The sequence below is a fragment of the Cyprinodon tularosa genome, unplaced genomic scaffold (assembly GCF_016077235.1).
Source record: "Cyprinodon tularosa strain WSP-4 unplaced genomic scaffold, ASM1607723v1 ctg16, whole genome shotgun sequence".
NCBI classification, from domain to species: domain Eukaryota; kingdom Metazoa; phylum Chordata; class Actinopteri; order Cyprinodontiformes; family Cyprinodontidae; genus Cyprinodon; species Cyprinodon tularosa.
This window is the reverse complement of record NW_024038437.1, coordinates 912,064-937,433: the sequence shown is the minus strand read 5'-3', so window position 1 is coordinate 937,433 and position 25,370 is coordinate 912,064. Positions and strand designations below refer to the sequence as shown.

Sequence of the window (25,370 nt, the reverse complement as noted above, 5' to 3'; positions counted from 1 at the left end):
TCACAGCTTCTTAATAGTTAAAAAGGAGGATAACTTTTCCCAGTTTGCATTAAGGGTGGTAGTAACATTTTTAGCCTTTAAATGAAATGACTCCTATCAGATATAGGAGAAAGCTCTGGTAATATGTGAGAGAAAGAGGTTCTATGAGCTCATAAGTATTCCACAGTTTAGCCTTTGTAAGCCCAGAGCACGAGGATTTAGGTCAGATTAGATCAAAACTATGAATAATATTCATCATAGAGGTTCGATTGAAATGCCCCCCACTGGACACTGTTTACATTCACCCCTAAACCTACAATGCTTTGCTAAACTGCTCATCCTCAATCAAGTTTATGACATTTTTTCGCTTTAAAACAAAAAACTTCAATGCGCTTTACAGGAACTGAATGTGGTGGGTGAACACAAAGGAGTGTATACCTGAAGTGGAAGCAGATTAGATGTTTCCAAAGTGTTTTGATTTTGAAAATCTTAAACGTGTGTGCAATTATATTCAGCCTCCTTTTTCACAAATAAAAATAAAGGTTTTACTTCTCATTCAGTTTTCCAAAATTACCTGATTAGTCATGGTTATTTATTTTTTTTAAATCCCATTTAAGTATTGCTATAGATAATTTATTGGATTAAGACCTGGAGTTGAAATAGATCGCTGCATGCTGTTATATACTGAGCTGATTGTAGGTGTGGTACTGTAGTAAGGCTGGTGTAGATTTTCAGTCGTACAGGACATATCCATCCAAAGTGGTCTTGTTTGTGAAAGCTGTTTCAGCTCCCATCAAAATGCTCTTCAGCTCTTCTTGAAGATGAGCTTCCAGCTGACCCTCATATGTATCACCTTTTATTTACCTACATCTATCTATCTATGGGGCGACAGTGGCGTTGGATGTAGGAGTTTGCCCTGAAATCGAAGGATAGACGGTTCAAGCCCCGACTCCGACTTTCAGTGTCGTTGTGTCCTTGGGCAAGACACTTCACCTGCATTGTCTACTGATGGTGGCCAGAGGGCCCTGTGGTACCAGTGTACGGCAGCCCCACTTCTGTCAGTGAGCCCCAGAGCAGCTGTGGCTACAATGTAGATTGCCACCATCAGTGTGTGAGTGTGTGCGTGAATGGGTGAATGAATGTAGTTTAAAGCGCTTTGGTCAAGTCTCCTGACTTGAATAAAGGCGCTATATAAGTACATGCCATTTACCATCTATCTATCTATCTATCTATCTATCTATCTATCTATCTATCTATCTATCTATCTATCTATCTATCTATCTATCTATCTATCTATCTATCTATCTATCTATCTATCTATCTATCTATCTATCTATCTATCTATCTATCTATCTATCTATCTATCTATCTAAACTCTAGACAGGTAATTATTCCTGCTAACAAAGACCATTCCCAAAGTGTAATATTACTTCAGTAAGTTTGATTTCATCAAACTCATCAGATCAGGCCACCTTCTTCGAAGTTATTGTCTGCTGCAACCTTAAACAGCATCTCTGCTGGCTTTAAATAGTAGCTTATTCTTTGCTACTCTCGTAACCACGTGATTAGTCTCTGAATATGTTGTTTGGCTGAAAATGCAAGTGGTTGGAACTTATATCTGTGCTTGTTTTTTTTTATTTTCTTCACCTGAATTATTGATCTCTGGGGGTAAGATGTGTGACCAAATGTTCTCCACATAGCAGATTTTCTTTGCTGAGGATCCTCTGTCTCGCTGTTCAAAGTTCTGCAGTTCGAATCTTAACTTTCCCAGGATGTCAGTTTTGCTGCTCCACCAGCATTGTCTGTGACATGTCTGATGTTCTCCATAGTCATGCATACAAGTCTTTGTTCACTTATTTTCTACATCAAACCTCACAGTAAAGTAACCATGGTTACAAATTAGATTTTTGAAATACATATGAGATTTTTAAAGGCAATCTGCTGCTATGATTTAATATACGATTGTTCAAATCAAGAGATTTAATTTCCTTTAAACATTTTATGGCCATCTGTCATTCTCTTTCCACCTTGCAATAATAAACACACTTATGCTGATGCTATATATAATAAAATCATTGTAAAATATATTACAATGGATTGTGATTGTTGTGCCCTAAAACTGTTTAATGGTATCAGTGGAGGGTTTTCTTTTTGCAATTCTTTTTTTTTTTTTTTACAGTGTCCTGTCTGGCTAGGTGGCAATAAGAATAATTGTCTTGATGCCAAAAGGAGCCCAACAGATTTTACTTTCACAAGTGTAGCGGTATCGCAATTGCCATACTGCTCCACTTGTTTCATGTATATAAATTGCTTTATTATAATTATGCAGGGAGTTTTACAGTTCATATGGACACTGCAATGTAAGTAGAGCAGAAAAACAGAAGAAGAAGAAGGAAAAAGAAAAAAAAAAAAAAAAAAGGACAAAAGATGAAAGAAAGAGGAGATAGGAAGGAGACAATGACAAAACATTTTCAGTCTGCTTCATCACCTGCAATGAGATGAAAAAAAAAAAAAGAACAGCACAACCAAAAGACATGGTACGAGATATACAATAAAGCAAACACCTTGAAACTATCGCTAAAGTAATATTATTAAGTCTGACATGTACTCTGTGTTACCTGAAGATATTACTGTGGGGTTTCTGTTTGGAAGTGAATCTCTAAGTACCTGAAGCTTAGCACCTGTAGTTGTTTGTGAGGGTGAACTTGTGCATGTAAAGTTTTAACCATTGAAAAAAATGCTCAATAGTGGTTGTGGAGAGCCGGAGAGGCGCCCCCCCCAGAGCACCGAGTCCAGCGCCGGGAGACCCAAAGCCCCAGGCGCCCAAAGGGACCCCAGAAGCGAAGGCACCAAGGCGGGGCCAGCCCCGGAAATCAGACGCCCCCCAAGGCAGGAGGAGAGACAGCCATGAAGAAGCCCCCCAGCCACCGCCATGCCGGCGCCCCGGGGAGCCGCGGGGACGAGTCCGCGGGCCCCGCCGGCAGCCGGCCACCCCGAAGTAGGGCCGGGCACCGAACAGCAGCCCCCCCACGGCGCCGACCGAAACGCCCCAGCCCTACAGAGCACCGAAACACGCCCCGCCCCCCGGCACCAAGCCCCGGCGACCGGCCGCAACACCCACCGCGACCGCACCACCCAGGAAAAACACTCAGGCGGTCCCGCCCCCGGCCGGGGCCCACGCGCATCCGCCGCGAACCGGCCGCGAGCGCCGCGGGACCCCCCCAAAACGCCCCCCCCCCCCCCCCCCCCCGGCCAAAAGCGAAGCCCCACCCCACCAAGACCGATGCCAGCAGCACGCAACGAAACACACCGCGCACAGAATCAGCCCGAGAGCAGAAAAGCCGCCCGGCGCAAAACCGCAAGAAGAGCAGACCGCAGCCGGCGCAACCACCCCCCCCCAGCAGCCCGAGGTACAGCACAAAGCCAGAGCGGAGCGAACCATGCCGCCCCCCCCACCGGACGAAGCCAAAGCAGCAAAGCCACGTCCGCCGCCCCCCTCCGCCACCCGCACCAGGCCCTGACACGCGGCCAGAGCAGCTCCGCCGCCCCGGCCCCCCAACACGCGCCGGCCATAGCCACTCCAAGCCCCCACCCGCCCCGCAGCCCCACCCGCCGCGATCAGCGGGAACAGAGCAGCCCCGCCATGCCTCAAGGAGGGAAAACCCACCCGAATACCCAGCCAGCGCAGCCAGCCCGCCCAGACCGGCCCCCCAACACCACCCCCGCCGGAGCCGCCCGGACCCCCACACACCAGCGGCGCGCCGCCAGCAGGACCCCCACCCAGCAGGCCCGCCCGCCCCCCGAGAAAACAGACATGCCAAACCCCCCCAAAAAAAAAAAAAAAAAAAGAAGGAGCCCCCACTATGCGACAGCGGACGCCAGACACCGACCCGCCCGCAACCGCTCCCCCCACCGAGGAAGAGACAAAAAAAAAAGAAGAAAAAAGAAAAAAGAAAAACATAAATAAATAATTAAATAAATAAATAGGTAAATAAATTAATTAATTAATAAATTAATAATTACAATTAAAATAAATAGGCAAGAGGAGAAGTGCGAGCGGAAAAACCGGAGCCCAGAACAGGACCCAAGACCCGCACCCCACCATGCCGTGCAGCTCCCCCCCCCCCCCCGAACCGATACCACTGAACCGGCATAGGAAAGAAATACCGCCCAGGAACCAGCATCGTAGCGAAGGCACCGGCACCGACCCCGAAAATCCCCGAACAACAGCCAGCCCCACCCCGAAGCGGATCCAGTCCCAGGCCCCAGGGATCCGAGGCCCCAATGGCACCCGATCCCCAGACAGGAGCCCCAGCAAAGCCCCGGCCGGCCGGGGCCAGCGGAGAGGCCGCCAGGAATGAGCCAGCAGTCCCCCGGGCATCCACCCCCAGCTCCACCAGTGCACCGGTGAGCCCCGACGCCAGCCAGCGGAGGGAGAGCAGGACGGGGGGAATGGGCTCCGCACTTAGCGGAGACTTGAGATGTATTTGGGAGAGGGTGCGGTTGAGACCCCAACCTAGTGCCCCCACTCGTACCACAGGAAAAATAAATAAATAAATAAATAAAAAAAATTGAATAAAATAATAATAATAATAAATAAAGAAAATAACAACGCGGACACACATTCACACATAACACTCACATCCAATAATACCAGGACCAACAACCCGGCGACACCGGTGGTCGTGTGAGGGGAGGGGAGCGGCGACACCGCCACACCAACCCATCTCTTTCCTGCTTCAAGCCCGGCCCCCCACCCCGCACACGGACCGGACCACCCCCAGCAAGAGCCCCCCCCGGGACCGGGGCCCACCCATCCCGCGCCGGCCACCCAACCAGAACCGCCCCCCCACGGAAAGGAAAAAAAAAAAAAAACTTCTTTTTGCAATTCTTTGTAGTGATGCTAAGACAAAAGTAGCTCAGAGGAAGGTGGGGAAGGAAGCTCTTTGCGGGTACACTCTCTTACATCAGATAACATGCTGTAAGAGACTGCAAAAGCACAGTGTTAAAACTCAAAAACAGAAAGTTCCTGCTGAACTACCGATGTAGTTGTGCATCAACATAACCTGTTTTGTAACAGGCACCCCATCTCTTTCTTTCTTTTTTTTTCTTTAAGTAAAAGTGCTTTATGTCAGTAATGTTTAAAGGCCACAGATTCCTGTCCAGTCAGTTTAAAATGTTCCCCTCACTTTTAAAGTAAACCAGCAGAGATAATTTATGAGGCTCAATGTTGCAGTGATGCAGGATAGGGGTGAAGGTGAACACAATTTTACAGTCTTTTCTGTTTATTCATTACAGATAAATGGATGGATGGATCTATGGATGGATCTATGAATGGATGGATGGCTCTATGGATGGATGGATGGATCTATGGATGGATGGATGGATCTATGAATGGATGGGTGGATGGATGGCTCTATGGATGGATGGATGGATCTATGGATGGATGGATGGATCTATGAATGGATGGGTGGATGGATGGCTCTATGGATGGATGGATGGATCTATGGATGGATGGATGGATCTATGAATGGATGGGTGGATGGATGGGTCTATGGATGGATGGATCTATGGATGGATGGATGGATGGATGGATGGATGGATGGGTCTATGGATGGATGGATCTATGGATGGATCTATAGATGGACAGATCTATGGATGGATGGATCTATTGATAAATGGTTCTATGAATGGAGGAATCTATAGGTGGATGGATGGATGGATGGATGGATGGATGGATGGATGGATAGATGGATGGATGGATGGATGGATGATTGGCAGCATTTAAGCTTAGAATAAATAAACACCTAATTATAATCCCTTTTTTTAACCAAAATAATTGAGCTCTGTCATTTATACAACCTCTGTTCGACATAATTAATTTTCCATGGTAATATTACTGTATTTTCACATTAAGTACAGTCAGGCACATTTTTATCTTTCATCATCTTTCTTTTCATGACCATTTAGTTTCATAATAGAACATGGTTTACCCCTTGATACAACTTTTTATATACAGTTTTTCAGAGAGAATGATACATTTTTAAATGTTCTCCTAAAATTTATTCTGCTTTTGGTTCTCTTTTAAAATCTCATCGCAAAGATTGATGACTAAATAACTCAGCTACGTTAAGTTTTCAGAACCTACTACTGTGGAATGAATTAACTGTATATCGTGCACTGATGACAGCCTTAACAGGACAGCTCTAAAGGGCCCACTCTAGGTTAAGATCACTTACAATAATTAAAATGCACACACACGGGTGATTGGCTGATTTATTTTTTGGTATCTTTGTCACAACAAATTTTTTTCTTAGAATTTTGCTTAATCTTGGATTCAACAGATGAAAGCAGCTGCCAACCTATGAGTACCTCAGCATTAAAAACACAGCAGTCTTTCACTTGATTTTTTTGTGATCAGCAAGATTTGAAAAAGTTATTTAAAGTCTTAAAATGTTATTGTCTTTTAAGCTTTACAAGTTTTGCATCATGACAGATTTTGAATCATACGTCCGTCGCTCCTGTTTGATCCCCCCTCCACCTTCCACCCATAGCCTCCAGTTACCTTGATGGATAAATGATAGATGTGGTTTTAAAGACACATTTAAAAGTTGGGAATTTATTTTTCGAAACAGCTGGAATGAAATAACAATCATTTATTACATGTTGTCTAGGCTTATGAATGTCTAGGCAAATTTATTGCCCTCTATTTAAATTTACAATAACTCTCTAAAAAACATTTTTTACTCTTTTGTTGGACTTTGAACTCAACTAATAAGCTCAGTTTTGTAATTCAAACTTTAATTGAAATCCAAACTGTTTATCCAAGCGCTATAGCCTTCAAACATTTTTAAATAAACTTTTTAGATTTATAATACCTTTTAATTTTATTTAATTAAAGCACCCCTTAATTAGGTAAGCATAAATATCACACAGGACTTTTTCTGACTTGTGAAATTTTTGTGAAGATGTTTTTACCTATTTAGGGTTTATCCCAAGATATTATTATAGTCGTTTACTTTCAGGAGGAGCATCTAAGATAGTCAGAATTGATTAAAAGGTGTAAGGGACTAAATAGAGGGTAATCCTAGGACAAAACCTTTTCCAGGTTGTAAAATACTTTAGCTGAGGTTCACCGTCTAGCCAAAAAAAAAAAACAATAAACCTGAACACATCCAAAGTAAAATGCTTTAGATAAATCCTAAATCCGATTGAGAATTAGTGGTGATGTTCTCCTTGTAATCTGAATGAACCTGGGATAGTTACAAAAAAAAAAAAAAAAACATTCTTGATGTGAAAAGCTGGTTGAGAGACTGGGTGAGTGTTACCCTAATGGGTTAGAGCAGTGCTCCCCCACAGCCTCCACTCTGGCTCCCTGAGCAGAGACCCTTAACCCCACACTGCTCCCCAGGCGCCACACAATGGCAGCCCACTGCTCCCCAAAGAGAAGGGTTAAATGCAGAGAGTGAATTTCCACATTGTGGGACAACATTTATATAGCCTGAAATACTTACAGCTGTAACTTCAGATAGGAAGTTCTAAAAAAAAAAAAAATAGGGGCTAATTGTAAACACACAACATAACGTTTCATCCATTTTGCATTTTGAATATTTTAATTAAAACCTTTTATCATGTTTGTCCAACTTTCTGTCTTAAAATAATTTCTCTTAACACAACCATCATGAGGTGTGAATTCTGTCGCTGGACTCTGTAGATATGACTTTATGATGTCTTTGTTATTATTTAATAAGCTATAGTGTAAATAAAGAATTTAGTGAAATTTAAGAAGTTTCAGTATAAGTTTAAAGCTTCTTGAAATGCATAGTACCTGTAATTATTCTGCTATGGCTTCTTGTACATAAACAGCAGAGTCAGTTATGATACAATATGTGTACTTGAGCAAAGCTTACACAATCTATTTATATCCAGACAGAAACAGAGATGAATCTGTATCGATGTTAGAGGTCAGACTCCATTGACGTTCTTGGAAGTTGGAGCAGCATACTGTATGTGGCCGTTTGTAAAAAATCTTACGCAATGGCATCAAGCGTCACTTAGATAACCTGTAGCTGTGACCCCCACCCCCAGCCTCATTTGGACCACTCCCCCTCAGCCGTTTACATAACCAAAGGGCATTAAAATGATACCCTCCATTACTTCTTCATGACCTTCCAGATCACAGTCAGATTATATCCACACCTAAATGTGAAACAATACAGAGGAAAGAATGTTCGAAATCAAAAGGTCAGAGTTGAAAAACCTCAGAGGAAGTAACATCAGCATTTCACAAAAAACAGAATCTTTGCAGTAATTAATTATTACTTCTTTAATAAAAAAAAAATTAAATGAAGAAGTTCATCAGATGACGCTGCAGATTCAGTTTTTTCTCCTGTTATTATAGCCTGACCTGTTTGGAGTACAGGATGCATGGCACCTGTTTTTCCTCGTGAAAATGTGACCGACCAGATGCTGTCTGAAAGACTTGGATGTGTTTTTGCATCTGGACAGATTATTGAAATAACTACAGTGAATCCTCAGTTTCCATGCCCCCCCTCCAACTTCCTATTGAATTTTTGCTTACCAAGAGATTATCGTCTGAGCAAAGCAAACTGTAGAGGTCACTTCCAGTTTATGCTAGGCCAGTATGTACGTGTTGAGATAATGTACATTGTTTTTTTTTTTTTTTGCAGTGCTAAAAAAGTGCATCAGTACCTTCCTAAAGCTTCTACAAAGACTACATAAAATCATGTGTTTTATTTGTTTCTCAATTCATTTTGGCTCTTTTGTTTGTTTGTTTTTTCCGTATAACGATAGATGCTGATTTGACCCAGCCCTCCTGATCCTATCATTTCCTAAAGAGTCCTCTTCTCATGTTTTCACTGCATTAGTATTTGGCTCTGTAGCTCAATCTGCAGTTGAAACCAGTTATTTACATACAGGACCAGCCTAAGGCATAAGCAAACTAAATAACTGCTATAGGTCTTGGGGCAACATGGGGACCATGTTTTTAACATCTATGATTTTATATGATTATACTAACAAAACACTTATTTCATGATTGAAAATATGATGCAAAAATCAGGACTTATATGTGGGAAAAATGTCTTGGGACCTGACTGAGACACGGAGATGAGGGAGGACCAGTGTAAAGTTGTGCTAAATAAATAAACTTGCCTTGACTCTTAAAAGGAGATCTAAGTTCTACCAAAAACTTTGCGTAGCTTTAAGGATGGCCTGTCTGTTAGCTCTGCAGAATGAAGTTTTCCTAAGCTCAAACTAATAAAGAACTACCTGAGCTCTTCCATCAGAGAAGAGAGACCAGTGCACTGGAAAAAATAAATAAATAATTCTTAAATTAAGTGTATTTACCCTTAATTTGAGTAGGTAAATAAGACAGTTGGGCAATGGGATGGGTATTTCTACTCTTAAAATAAGATAATTAGATAATATTCACTTAAATAGGACAATGCAGTTGTTTTTTTTCTTGTTTTAAATCTAAATCATCTTGTTCCATTGGCAAAGTGTCTCACTTTCCTCCTCAATTCAAGAAAAAAAGGCACGAATATGAAGAAAAAAATGACCTCTTTAGATTTAAATTTTTTGCAGTGTGGGCTGGCAGTGGTTTTAACAAGTTTGGCTTCCAGATCTCTGATGTCATCAGTGACTTTGCAAACAGCAAAGCTGGGAAGCACAAGTTTTAAAGAGTAAGTGAAGTCCAAAAAAACCAAAACAAAACAGTGTAAGAGAAAAAAGTCTTATGTGAGGGTAAATGTAGTTTATGTTTTCAAATAGAGCTTTCGTATAGATTTTTAGTGACATTTGTATAGTTTTAAAAGCTGATTTTTTAAACCTTAAATATACTTAATTTTCTACCCGAGTTCAAGGAAAGTTTTATTTTGGTAATTTTAAATTATGCATGATTTTATCAATTTAATTAAATTATGGCATTTTTTTGTACAGTTTTATTGATTTTATTTATTTCATTTATTTATTGTTCTTGAACCTTTTCACATTGCTGTTGCAGTAAGAACTTAAATGTCTAAACCATGTGACTTTTCTCTTTAGTGACACTAGATGATGCATCCAACAGAAAGCTCTAACTGTAAACTGTTACACGGTCAGAGCTGAAATGAATTTATAATTTGTGAATGATCTGATCATTCGAACTGTTGATTACCAGAAATAGAGGGTTTTTCTGTCAAAAACCGATAAGTTAACTCTTAAGTCAGCATTTATTATTTATCCACAGTAACCTTTTTTAAATAAGAAAATACTTTTCAAATAATTATGTAACATTAATTAATACTTTTACAAATAATTATGTAACATTATTATGTACTTTATTCTTCAACACATTCAACCCAAAGAGAAATTCTGAGTTTGAACAACATCATGCAGTCACGCTGACTTGGTCATAGAATATAGGGAGAAATATGGTGGCTAAGCTCAGATGGAAAAACCATGTTTATGGCCGGACGCTGATATAGTGTAATCCACCCTAAGCTCCTCTTTGCAGTGAAATGGGGAGGGGGGTTAGAAGAGAGTGCTGTGGAGTTCTGCTGTCTCTTTAGCCATGCTGTTTGACAAATGTTTTCTTTTTATTCCCCCCAAGTTCTTATTTATTTAATTGTAAAGGTTGCTTGACCACGTCCTGGGATGATCTAGCCAGGTCTTAAAAATCTATTGTATACATTTGAAACCTTGATCTGTGAACTTTTTTTTTGTGTGTGTGTGTGTGTGTGTGTTTTGTTTGTGTAATTCATGTGATTGACCACCAGTCAAGGTTTTACCAATCCGCCTTTGGTTGCTTGATTCTGTTTTATTTTCCTATATTTTAATCATGTAAAGCACTTTGCATTGTCTTTGTACTGAATTGTGCTATACAAATAAATTTGCCTTGCCTTGAAAAGACTGCATTTAAAAAGACTGTGACCCTAAAGCATGAAATGACTGAATGCATATTAAGGTTAAATGTGCACTATCAGGGTGTATTTAACCCTAGAAAGGGTTTAAAAGAGGAATATGGATGCTGTTTTTCCTTAAATGGCCACAGTTAATGAGATGTTTGTCAACCCAGACACTGAACCGAATGGAGAGTCAGACCAGTGACTTGTTTTTTTCCTTCAGAACCCAGTTAATGCCCTCGTTAGTGTTGTTGTTCTGACTTTAACTTTTAAGCATCTCACTTTTCCCGCCTATGTTCAGAACTGAAGAGATGTTGCATGAGAGGTAGGACCTCTGCACAAATCAAAAGAAGAGATTTAGGATTTTTCCTGGATGTCCAGAAATCTAGACCAGCATTGTGAAATTGTTGCTGAAACTTTGAAGGAACCCATATTTGATATGAACAGGATTTCCTGCTGCCGAGTGGGTTCTCCTTACGTCCTGCAAATTTTTTTTATGTGCTCGTTGAGGTCATCATCCCTAACATTTGACATTTTTAAAGCCTACGTGGCCTGGGTGTCACTGCTAACTGAGTGGACAGTTTGGTGTGGCTCCACGCTCCATTTTAGTGGAGCTAGACAGATTTGCAGTCAATAACACTCGCTTAAACCCCAGCTGTTTTGTTTTAATCAGATCCCAGAGGTTTTGGCCTGGCAAAACAAGGTTAGCTAATGGCTATGAGTGACTCAGTCACGTCTGCAGGAAAAGCACGTCTCTACAGCGTCTGTGCAGAAATCCTTCGGACATGACATTGGTTAACTATTAAATCTTTGTTTCTTTGCTGACTGTAACTGATGGAATAAAATCACATTAAAAAGACTGCATTATTCATGTTGTTTTCATAGGTAGACAAGTATTCAGCATTGATATATGTATGTATATATTTATGGCATTTGTAAATGTTCCATCTTTTGAATTGTGACCTTCTATTAACATCACAATGGACAACAGACCATAATTGAATTCCATTACTAATTATGAATACATTTTGGCCTCTTTATCTGCTTTATCTTTTTGGTATAAAATAATGTTTTTTAGAAATATCATGATTGGGCTTAATTGTACATTTCGTATCTTTTATGATGTGGTCATATTGTTTATGATGTTCTAATGAGACTCTGGGTAAAGCAGGCTACCCTTCTCTGCTACACTGATAGTAATTTACCAGGGTTATTTTAGGGTTATAGCATCTTTGGATAGACTAACTGTGCAAAATCTTCTGACACAGATGTATTACTCTTTTATATCAAGATCTATATTAGACCTGAACGAATTTTAGTCATGTATAATATTGCTGAAATGGAATTATCTTTCACAACACTGTTGGTGTCAGGAGGATTTCTTGATATACTGTCTAAGATGTAGCACTCAAGTGAGTCCATGTAAAGTAGACATAAAAAATGCATTGATTTTTAAAATTACTGATAATATTTTGTTGTTATTCTGTGTAGTTATGTTACAACTAATAACATTCATGCATTTTAATTTTCAGGCCAACACATCATATTGCGTTGTGAAATGAAACAAAAAACTGAACATAGGTAAAATGTTAAAAAGTTGTGCATTAATGTATATTTGTCCTTTACTCTACAGCCAGTGCAACCAATTTACGTCGAACAACATGATTAGAAAATTAAATCTCAGTATACTAGAGAATGTACACAAATGTTTTCCTAAAGAACAAAGAACTAAAATTAGACAGCCACAGATTTATTGCCTAGTTTAGCCTTTAGTTCTGAAAAAATATATCTCAAGGACATCTCTTTGTGCCCTTTTTTCCCCTGTATCTAAAAAAGTAAGTTCCTAACCTACCAAGGCACGATTGTCCAACTAAACAAATTTAACAGAGAAGCAGCCAAGGGGCCTAAGGGGACTCTGGAGGAGCTGTAGAATATCACAGCACATGTGGGAATATCTATTTTACGGAACATCTGTTGTACACTGTACAAATCTGGTCTCTATGGAAAATATCAGATTAAAGCCATTGTTGAGTGAAAGTCATGAGAAATCCTATTTGCAGTTTGCACCAACAAGCCTTCATGGAACACTATACAGGTGATTAGATTAAACATAAATTAAACATTTTGGCCTGCTTTATGGCGATAAACAAAAGCTGTTTTTTTCTAACAAGAAAATTAAAAATAAAATGGAGAGACGGGCTACTTCCCATTAGAAATATAAAGTTTGTTCTGAATATTCCTGCATTTTTGTTGTCAATGCAGTAACATTGTCATCAGAATCAGGATCAAGCTTTTTTGCCAAGTAGGTTAATTTTGGGCCCTTTTCTTTGTTTTTCAGTCTTGAAAATAACACTTGCACAAAACTTTATAGTTTTGTAATTTATACTCTTGAGTAATTACTTGGATGGCCCCTTTTTAATTTTACTCAAACTAAAATACCGTATTTTCACGACCATAAGGCGCACCGGACTAAAAGGCGCACTCTCAGTTATGTGTCCCATTTCTGTATTTAACACACACATAAGGCGCACCGGACTATAGGGCGCGTTTTTTATATACAGGTACATGTCCTCTACTACCTTTAAATACCTCTACTGCGTATTTAAAAATACAGCGGGGGCAAAACTGAGTATGACTGTGCTTTATTCATGTATTTATTACAAAGTATTAATCAAACCTGGCAGCTGGCCGTGAGACAGACACATCGCAGATGACACAGCGCTGTGATCACTCCTAAATTAACTTAAAATCCTGAAACCTGCCGACGGAATATGTTCGCTTTTATTACCGGTATCCTGGTGCCTGCAGCTAAAATTATTTAGATGAAAAACACCTGCCAGCAGCCGCGGTGAACGAAAGGATTTCTCCTGTCGGCGCACCGCTGGTATGTGGGGGTCTGAGCGCCTCCGACAGAAATAGATAATCTGGATGAACTGACTGCAATTATTAAGTTTTCAGGTGGCCTTTCTCACTTAAAAACATATTAAAACTACTTTATTCCAACTGATCACAGCAAATATAGCTGCAAGATTTAGATTATTTAGATGAAAAAACACCTGCCAGCCACCGCGCTGAAGAGGAGGAGACGCGCCCACAGGCTGCTGTTGAATTAAGTTTTCAGGTAGAAAAATAGAGCGGGAGCAAACCTGAGTATGATTGTGCTTTATTCATGTATTTATTACAAAGTATTAATCAAACCCCTCAAAGTCATCATCCTCTGTTTCTGAATTAAACAGCTGCGCTAAATCAGACATGCCAGTTTCCCCTTCTTCGCTGTCAGAGTCACTTTCCGTGCAGCGCAGCTCCTCAGAAATAATGCCGGCTTTTGCGAAAGCTTGAACAACAGAGCCAGCAGACACAGTCCATCTACAATCCATCCGCAAACGGTAGCGTAACTTGCCTGGCGCTGCCTTCCACTTATCCTGAAACTGTGGTCTCAGTCTGTCATCCATCGCTCCCACGCCGCTCGCAGCCTTACTGTGAACGGCCGCTCCACACCGATGTCGAGCGGTGGAAGTTCCTTTGTCAGACCCCCCGGGATAACGGCGAGCACAGCGTTCATTTGATTCATCTTTTTTTCACATCGGCTGTGAGATGGGCACGCAGCGATGGTGATGCGTGGAAAAACCCACCTAGTCTTCTCACATACACCTGCCTCAGCCACGCATCCACCCAGCCTTTTCATTTGCGTTAATATCATCGGAGCGCTGTCTGTCTCGCTGCCAGCTCCCAGATCAGCTTCTCTGATTGGTTGATGCGGCGTGTCCAGCAGTAAAACTTCAATTTTTCCATCTTGAGCAGCAGCAGCGCGTTGGCGGTGCGTCAGATGCTTAAACGCTCCCGACGTGCTGCACCAAAACGCGCTGCAGGACCTTTTGCTGCACCTATATGCGCGTCAACCATTGACTTTGCATGTAAACTCGCTGCTTCTGCTGCACCTGCTGGGTACGGTTCACACCGATGTCGAGCGGTTGAACAGCGAGCACAGCGTTAATTTGTTTCCCCATGTTTTTCACATCAGCTGTGAGATGGGCACGCATGGAGTTACATATTAACAGCGATGGTGAGGTGTGGAAAAAAAACACCTGGTCTCCTTACATTCAGCCACTCTTTCATCATCTCCTCAATGAGGTGGTCTCAAAAGTCGCAGTTACAACACACATAAGGCGCACCGCACCATAGGGCGCACCGCACATTTTGAGGAAAAAAAAAGACGTTTAAGTGCGCCTTATAGTCGTGAAAATACGGTATGTTAAAATTCTGCTTCTCTTACTTGAGTACAATTTCTGGTACTTTACTCCACCTCTTTCTTTCTCATCCTAGATAATATCTTGTCCAACTAGATGCTATTATTGCTATTATTTTGTCAGCTTGTAATTTAAAGTATCTGTAAATTAAACCCTTGGGTCCTGTGGTTCATGTCTATAGAGCGGGTTTCATGGCTTCAGATGGGAAATTACTTGAAATCATTTAGTGTCATATGTTATTAAAATATTGCATTCTAAAACGGGACTGATGCATCATGTAAACCTAAACAATACTTCCAGGGCACCCTGCAGATATCTTTCTATATTTACCTCCAGTTAATAGGAAATGCATTTGTATTTTCTACTTTAGATGCAAGCTTTGAGCCGAATCCAGAGGGGAATAAGGGATAGATAAGTGTGTTTTTGAGTATGTGTCTGTGAGCAGTAATCGCAATAGAGTTAAATCATTGTCCCATCTGGCTGGCAGGTCATGTGTGCCACAGGGGAATCCTCTTTCAGCCTTCCTCTTTATCACTTTACTTTATGTTAACCTCACATGGCATGAAATAGTGGAAAATAATCTGCCAAGCAGAGCACATCTTATGCTTTTTAACTGGGCGATCTCTTACTCCAGATCCAGTGATGCGTTTCTCTTTTAGGAGAAAATAAGAACTCAGAGGTTTATGCAATCTGTCTGTAGTACTGCTTTGTGTGTATTCAGATGTAACCCGATATGTAATATAGTATATAACTATTTAACTTTTTCCCTTCCTTACTGACATTGAATCAAACCTATATTTATTAGTTACTAGAATTATTAGAGAGAAGTTTATTTTTGAAGTTCAAATTAGAGAGAAGACCTTTTTGCATCAGGTTTTGTCTCCAACTTGTGAAGTTTACATTACTCTCTTTCAGTAGTTTTCTTGAATCTTTAAGTTTGTTCTTCCTGTCAGAACTGGTATAACAGAGGGCGGCTTGTAGTTTGCCTTGTTCACTCAAAACTAATCACAAAGTTTTGTGTAGGGCTGAGATCAGGGCTTTAGGATCTTTAAAATTCTGGCTTTGTTTTTTCAAACCACTTTGTAACCAGCCTTATGGTTTGCTTATGTCATCATCCATTGGAAGACCCATCTGTATCCAGGCTTCCTCTCCCTGGCTGATGTTGCTTGAATAATCCCACGTAATGTTATTTTCTTACGAGGCCATCTATTGTGTAAAGTACATGAGTCCCTCTTACAGCCACTCCACACTTCATGTTGTTGCTGCCTGCATATAGAAATAGAACTTCAGAAATTAACTCTCTGCATTTAACCCATCCCCTTGGGGAACAGTGGGCTACCATTGTGCGGCACCTGGGGAGCTGTGTGTGGTTAAGGGTCTTGCTCAGAGACGCACAGTGCAGGCTGTAGGGAACGAATCGGTTACTTGCAACCTTCTCAGAGCAGCCTGTAAAATTTGACCTTCTTTGCTCCAAATATACCGAAATTCACAACAACACCTCAACTAATATTTCAGCAGACCACAAGGCATTCCTGCCCAATATTAAGCTCTCTTTATCTAACTGCATTTGCATACTCTTATTTTTGAGTATTAAGAGTCCTTTTGGTCTTATTTTTAGGAGAGAATCCATTTCAATGTAGAATAAGGCTTTCCTTTTGTTCTGGGGTTATGTACTCACCGGCTTGATATAATTTGCATTAAAATCCATTCATCTCTGCTATAAAAAAACATGAAACCCACACTAAAATAACTGTGTAAAAAACAGGAAACTGTGGCACTAAAAAAGTGAAATTTCTTTAAAAAAAAATGTCTTGCCTTTGTCTCTGTCAGAAATTAATTTTCTAGACTTTAAGATTTACAAAGACTGGAAAGGTGATCTACATGCTACTATTTTCAGAAAACCAACTTCTCGTTATACAATCTTTAGGGCACATAGTTTCCACCCCTCTAATTGTTAAAAAAAAGTCCCCTTTGTTTAGTTTCAGATACTTTGAAACAAGTTTTGAGCAACAGGCTCTAAATATTCTTAAACAGAAGCTACAACCTTGGATGTATCAACTGTGGTCACTGTGAAACCATAAAACACACCAACTTCTTGATGGACGTCCCATTGGGACAAAGGTTTAATTTCAGGCCTTTTACACATTACAATACTACCTTTTTGTAAATAGACTTAAATATCCATGTAGTTGTGTCTACATAGGCAGAACAAAACACAAACTTAAAGCCAGATTAGCAGAACATGAGCAAGCCAACAGAACAGAAAATCCCCTATATCCCATGGCCCATTGGCAACTGTAAGACTGGTGGTATATAACAAATCCAAGAGGTGGAGATGAAGCAGTTTCTCTGGAAAGAATCCTTTTGGATTTAAACCTTTAAAGCAAAACAGTATCCAGGTCTGAATGGTGACTTTCCCCATTACAATTTGTTAATGGTTTTCATTTATCAATGTTAAATTATGAATGTTTTGTTGTAATGTTCTGCCCACTTTATTATGTAATTTTTTCATGCATTTTATCAGATAATAGTTAATTCACCAGGCGACATTGGGTCAGCCCCTTCTGTTCATGTGACTTAACGAACGGTTTAAACACAGGTCTCTGGAACCCAACTCGAGTTTTCCCTGATGAAGGCCTAAGAGATGAAAAGCAAAGCCATTTTTAAAATCATTTAGCCATGCCCTAATAAAGGCTTTCGAAAAATTATAACTCACTTTTTGATTGCCTCACTTTCCTGTTATTTGACCAGTTTTAGATCGATTCCTACTCTGAAGAGCACCAAAAGGACATTTTTTGACATCCAAGTAGCCCTCCTACATATTTTGACTAATAATTGTTTTAGCAGATAAAAAATTACCTTCAGACTACTGGACATTGTAAAATGACTTAGACTTAGACAAACTTTATTGTCATTTAGTATATACAGAGTGTGTAAAAAACGAAATTTCGATGCATACAGCTTCTCAACAGTGAATGAGTGCAATTTGTAGGACAGGTTAAATGACGGATTTATGTACAGCACTGAAATGAACATTTCCATTTATAAAGTGCAGCAGTGGTCAGAAGAATACGTGCAAATGCAGTAGAGACTGTTTAAAAGGGATTTGAAAACTTTGCCATGTAGTGCAAATATGTTTACCAGTATGAAGCAGAGTCTCGTTTTGTGTGACTTGAATGAACCAAAATCCCTAAAGGTTCATAGTTTGTCTTTCTGATATGTTAGCTGACATCTCTTGTGTTTTCCCCATGTTTTAGGGCTGCATCTAACTCAAATGTTGTGAATTTAACCTACAGAAGCTCGCAAAGCCATTGCTTCATCCAAACTTCCCCAAAGTGTCTTAATATAAACTCATGATTTTAAAGAAAGAATTTAATATTTATCTGAAAGAGTCTCTCGCTCACTATTTTGATAATTGGCAGATAAAATAATCCTATAGCCTAAAACATGAAAATTTTAGTAAGATTTATTTTTAGACAATGGGAAAATGCAAAATTCCCTTTTTGCCCTTTATGTAAATATGTGGTATCTGCTAAATTTGCATTATCTTGGTCATTACATGTGATATATAGAACTCTTTCTTATCCTTCCTAAAGTATGACACACAATCTGCCTTACAATTTACAGCATTATAATTCAATTTCTAGCATTTGTTTGTTAAAGTGACTTTCTTATTGTCCGTTAGAAGGTTTTTAAAAGGCTTCATAGGGTATTCCTCTCCTATGGTGAAAGTTCTCAAGATTTTTTTGTACATCCTTCTTGTTCATTAAAGGGGAATAACAATAATTATTCAACTTTATTGAGCTCACATTAGAGAAATGTACCTCTGCAATTTAACCCACCCCCTTTGGGAGCAGTGGGCTCATTGTGTGCAGTGCCAGTGAGCACAAGCACACTGCTCTAACCCACCAGGCCAACACCCCCCACTGAAACAAAAGCTTGCAAGTAGCCTCTGTACCAAGTGAGGAACTTGTGACATTGTTGATCAAATATTAAAAAGTAAAAATATTTCTCTTTAACTGTATGTATTATACATTTGATAGGGTAAAAAGTATAAATAACAGAAACCCCTGTATCACTGATGGTAACAATAATCTTATTATTTGTAATAGAAGGATTTAATTGTAAAATGTTTTTGACAAAAAAAAATAAATATTTGTAGCGTTAGCAACTTTTTTTCTAGTTTTTTTTTCTAATTATTTAGGATCTTGTAAAAACTGATCTCAATTCATGACATTATTTTATAAGCGCTTGTATAATATTTGGGCAAACAGTCCATATTGATGACCCATTTTGTTTCAGTAGTGCCTAAAAAAGGTCAGAATAATTGTTTCTGTTTGTCCGTCTTCCTTCTTTAGATGAAGTTAAGATCTATCTTTTAAAAAAAATATATATATGAGAGATTAATTTTGTCTCTGGACATGGTGCTCCGTCACACTGGATAATTCACAGATTATCAGCCCACTATGTCCAGATTAGAGGGAAAAAAATGCTATTTGAAGACATTGTAACACAAATCTTTATTCAGCACAGTTATTGGTTAGAACTGTGAGTAAGCCCTGTTTTTTTAGTAATAGAAAACAACAAAAAAGACTGTATCAGAATTGTTAAATGTGTGTAAAGCCCAAAAGTTGCAATAGCTCCCATTTTTTCTTCTGGATAAGTATTAGTTCCACTGATTCCTAGAAAGATTCATCAGAGAAATACATTTGCCTTGGCCTTCTGTTGTCCTTTCTTATACTATCTTTGGGATTTCAGTACTTTTTGCTTGCCTTCATATCACCATGTTTTTATCCAAAAGCCTTTGACACACCATGTCACACACAGATGCACTCTGCTACCTAAGCAAGCTTGTTGAGCAAGTTGTGCACTGGTGGCAACACAAAAATGTCCTGCATGTCTGTTTAAGCATATATAAAAACAGTTAACAATTCTCCAGCAGAGTAGAGTAGAGCATAAATGAAACAACAAGCCCAAAAAAATCAACAGTCAAATGCAGGCTGCATGCTAAGGTTGTCTGTGCACTGCTTGTATTTCTGTGTAAAACTAAATTCCTGGTCCCTCAGAACTACTTATCATATTTTTTTTATGTCTAAACCTCATGAAACAGAAATAACTGCACCACTAGGTGACTAAATTGTGAGTGGTTACTTTAATTCCAGCACTGCCTTAACTCTCTTAAGCATTGGGGAGGTAGGTCGTAGAGCTTCATGTTATCTCACAGAATCATCTACCATTGTCTACATTGTGCAGCTTGCAGATGTTAAACACCTTGTGCTCATACTTCCGTATAAGGCTGCCCCACATATGCTCCACAGGAAGTCACCCTTGGCCAGTCCTTTAGTAAGGGAGTGGCCAAAAGGCTCTACGGGCAATCAAGCTTCTATTGAAATAACATCTACAACAGGAAATTGATAGAAAGTTTAGAAAGAGGTTCAACAGCATGTTGCTGCTTGCAACTCTTCTAGTGGTAGGACATGAATTCAGTTTACTTCATGGCACTGCCTTGCCTTTGTTGTTGCATGAAAATGTGTCATGTTCAGAACAAGCAGACCCAGCAAATGAGGCAGACAGACTGAAAAATGTTTATTAGAAAGATATCTGCAGTGAAAAGCAAGGGTGTCTAAGGCAGGAACCTCTGCAGGAAGAGAACAGAGGTCAGTGACCAAGGGTGTAACTTTGCAATAAAATTTGATGGGGACACTCGAGTGGAGGCTGATAGACCTATACTTACTCAACCCAAGCGCTTCATTAGGTTTTTGTATTTTCCAAAAATGAGCTCAAACATATATTTATTGCTTTCCTATTGTTGAGAACACAAGAGAACCATTATACACTGATAATTATATTTATTGGTAGTTAGAGAGATGCCTTGTAATATATATAGGGCATAAAAAATAAAATTATATAAAAAAATTACGAATAACAGCTATTTCTGATGCCAAAATCAATATATCATGCGTCCCTGGATGTACAATTTCAATTCCATCCATCCCTCCAGAAAAATATGGATATGCTTAATTTTAAATATAGCATAGCATATTCCTTTCTTGTAAACTTGGAGATATATTTTATTACATGTTGCATATCCCAGTAAATCTGCTTCACCTTAAATCTGCAGCTCTCCCTTTTTCTCTCTGTGCTCTGTTTAAAAAAAAAAAAAAAAAAAAAAACGTGTTAAAGTAAACCTGAAAGTGTGAGTCATGGTCCTCTGAAATACAATCCTCTGAAGCCAAGCTTTTTTTTAACTGGTAAAGAAGAAAATTTAAACTATGTTTTCTCAAGCAACTTGCATATTTCGAACTTGTATAACCTTACAATCTGTTGCCATTTTTAGCTGAAAAACGTTCGCATGTCTAACAGATTTTTCGGTGGCGTCTCAAATTTTTTGAACCAACCCGTCTGCTAACTTTTACCTAAACATACATTGAAGCAGCTCCCGTTTAATGCTGCTGTGTATCTCCTCCAACCACGTAGCTTTGTACACGGTGAAATGTGACCACAAATCAGATGTCTCAAAGCGACAGATCTGATGATGTTTTACTGAGAGGCGGGACACAGGAGCAGCATGAGAGAGAAAAATAAAAACACTGACTCAAGACGCTCTGAATAGAGTTAGCTGCACCCAACCTCTTTTAACTTTGGCTAAAGTAAATGAACGGAAAGGGGAAAACTCGCGGAGATTATCGGTGGGGACTGTACCCACCAGGCCAAAGGTGGTGGGGATATATCCACACCAGTCCTTCACAAAGTTACGCCTTTGTCAGTGACCATGTCTATCTGGTGGAGGATGATTATAAATGTGTGAGTCACTAACCTGGTCTCAAATTTTAGTCCATGCCCAGAGGACGAAGTTGGATCCTGCCGTTCGGCTGCTAAAAAGACATGGCTAGCGCTGCCAGGAGAGTCACAGAAGCTGAAGTCCTGGAGGTTGGAGGACAGGCAGAAGATCAGAGCCGAGCAGATGAAGGAAGGTATCATAATGCAGAGAGCGTAACCAAAGCCGGTGTTGAGGACGTGTTTAAGATTCAGAGCCAGAAGATCAGAGATCTGAAGATGTACCAAAGGGAAATCCAGGATGGTCTCACAAATCAGTTCTAGGTTCAGTACACAGGCAGATATCCAACAGTTTGAGGACAGGTCAGGCAAACAGATCAGAACAGGGACGGGCAGGCTCAAAGGTCCAGAGGCAGGAACGGGTCAGGATCAGGCAATCAGAAACACTTAGGGTATACAAGAGAACTCTCTGCACAAGCTCAGGAATAATCTGGCTAATAATTGATGACTGTAAGAAGGTAGGTTAAATAGAGGCTGGAGCAGTTGGATCAGATGGACGGTAATGAGAACCTGTGTGGAGCTAGACAGGTGAATGAAATTAGTAATCAGGCTAGCCATCAGCACCAGGATAATGACAAAATGTGAAATGTTTGGGTCTGTCTAAATTAGTCAAATCACAGTTTTGTCCCTAACATTTTTATGTGTACGGGTGTATGAGAGGAACGGAGAGTACGATGAAGGGATGACAGACGTGGTCTGTTTAGGTCATGTGTATTGATTTGGCAGAATTATCAGGGAGTGATGGAGAATCATCAGGTGTGGGATGATGGCACACTTCAGCAGTCTCTCCACACAGTCAATATCAAAGTTGCAAGGCCTGGTACAGACTGCTATGAAGTCCGTCAATGAGCAGTCTGTACTCAGGCAGGCACGGAGAGTACTGCTGGACCCGTCAAATACGAAGTCCTGCCTTCTGGCAGAAGGTTCAGAATCCCACAATAAAAACTGAAACCTTTTTAAATAGTCTTTCATACCCATCTCCATCAAAATTTTAAATCAACATTTTTAAATAGATCTGTACATAGAGAATTGGGAAGTGTGCAATAACGTGGTGTTCTGGTTGTGGTTTTAATATTTTGTTTTTTTTAAATGTATTTTTGTATTTTGTATTGTATGAGTGTGTATGTAGCCCAGTGTATGTCCTTAGCTGGTGTTTGTTTTTTATGTGTATTTATGGTTTCTAATGGTAGCTACTGCTATGTACTACACACTTTAAGGTCCACTATTTTCGGATCAAATAATTTTTATTATTTGCAGATTTTTATTTTTACATCTGAACAAAGCATCCGTGGCATTTTTTTGCCACAAATGCTTTTATGGTCCTTTTATTCTTTTGCTAAACTCTCAATCAGTCGATCTCCAAACTGATAAAGTCTCTTTTCTTCATCTTCAATGTCCTTTTTGTGAATGAACAACGTCTGACAAGGGCTGGAAGTTGTAGCCATATATTAAATTATTGCGGCGGTAATTATTGCAGATTTGCAATTCTAATGAATGAGAATTCACTCACTGCATCATGAGCTCTCTACATCATATTTATAAGGAACATTTACAATCCTTATCATTTGTAAGGGCCCACAGAAGGATTTTTTTTTTTCCAATTTACAAAGAAAATATGAAAATATCGTTACATGAGTCTAAATGTGGGTCTATCTAATCTAATTATACTGATCAATCTTTGATGGGTCAGTAAATTAAAATGGAGTTCTGTACAACATGAGACATGCTCATATTGTCGTTACTAAGTACTTATGACCATTGTCCATAATAATCTGAAACACTTAAAAAAGACATAATTTTTCCTTCTTTGCTCTGTTTTCCCTTTCTTGTTGATCCCATCTTTTCCTTTGCCTTCTTATGCATGCTGTTCTTCTTCTAACCTCATTTAGGTGAGCTGCTTCTGTACGTTTAGCTCAGGAGGCCGTATTTGTAGACGATGTATGCACACTGACAGATGGCAGCGTCTTGTCGGAATGTTTCACCGTTGCTAGGAGATGTGGAAACACCCTGTCAGCTAATAGTACAAGCAGGTTGATGAAAACAATGGAAAACTGAGGCAAAACCTCAAAATTTATACTGCGGGCTGCTTAATAACTTATTTAGTTGTCTGTTTCTGAGTAAATTATGCTACATAAGATGAGAAAAAAACATGTTGTGTTTTACATAGGCATTGAAACGACTACTGATTTGACAAATGTCCGGAAAACCGTCATGAACTCCCTCCACTGGAAGGATGAAACACAAAAGGTCATTGCTAAAGAAGGTTGTTTGAAGAGTGCAAAATAATAAAAGGTCAGCAAAAGAAAAAACTGCGAGTGAAGATGTGCACAAGCGACTAAAAGAAATGTACACTTGAAAGGGTTTGTGAAGCCAAAGCCCATTTAATTAAGATTCACAAGGTTTTTTATTATCTGGTTTCCACAAACAGAGTTAGATACTTGAAATAAATACTTCTATTTTAGTCAAATACAGCTTAAGTTAATACAACAAATATGGCAGAAGGAAGCTAACAATTCACGCAATTCCTTATCCAAGCATGAGACTGGAAGCTTGAGCCGCGACACAGAAGTTTCCAGGACATCAATTACTGTTTTGCTATTAAGCCACTCCCGAGCCAGAGAGAAAACACAACTCTCTTGCCAGGACAAGACAGGAAAGAGTTATGTTTTTTTTACAGTAGCATCTATATTAAGCATTACATTTTAAAGTCAAGGTCCTAGAGCATTGTATCTAAGTAAGCTCAGAGGGAACCGTGCTTTCGCTGTTGTAGCTTCAAAGCTCTGGAATGACCTGCCTCAGCACATCAGACAGGCCTCTTTTCTGACTGTTTTAAATCTCTAGTTAAAACTCACCTTTTCTCTTTGGCTTTTAACACCTAGCAAGACAATGGGCTTTATTTTATTCTTTACATTTTTTATCTTTTATTCCTTTTATCCTTTACCCAGTTTTATTGATTTGATTGTATAAATGTTATTTCTAGCAATGTTTTAGCTGTTTTATTTTTTATCTGTACTGTTTTATTTATTTATTTATTTTGTACAGCACTGTGGTCAGCTGTGGTTGTTTTTAAGTGCTTAACAAATAACATTGGATTGGATTGAAAGTGAAGGTTTGGATTAATTACCTTCTTTATCGCACAAATAAAATAATAATCCGGATAGAAATCATGAATTACTTTGCACCTTTATTAATTTCAAATCATTGATAGAAACTTCTAAGCGTGTAAGCAAGGGGACAAGGGAGCAAAAGCAGGAACAGGCAAGCTTTAACTGCCCGGTTGATTACTAGGGGTGTAAATCACATCCATCATGGCGATTCGATTCAGTATCGATTTCCTGACCCAACGATTCGATTATTTTCGATACTCAAGAATACACCACGATTCGATTCGATTAATCGATTA

The 25,370-nt window shown here is 39.5% G+C and overlaps 1 protein-coding gene across 1 annotated transcript in view; it reads left to right on the top strand.

The window, feature by feature from the left end:
- Positions 1-25,370, top strand: part of kcnq1.2 (potassium voltage-gated channel, KQT-like subfamily, member 1.2) — a 312,827-nt gene that overhangs the window by 7,107 nt on the left and 280,350 nt on the right. The window lies entirely within an intron of this gene.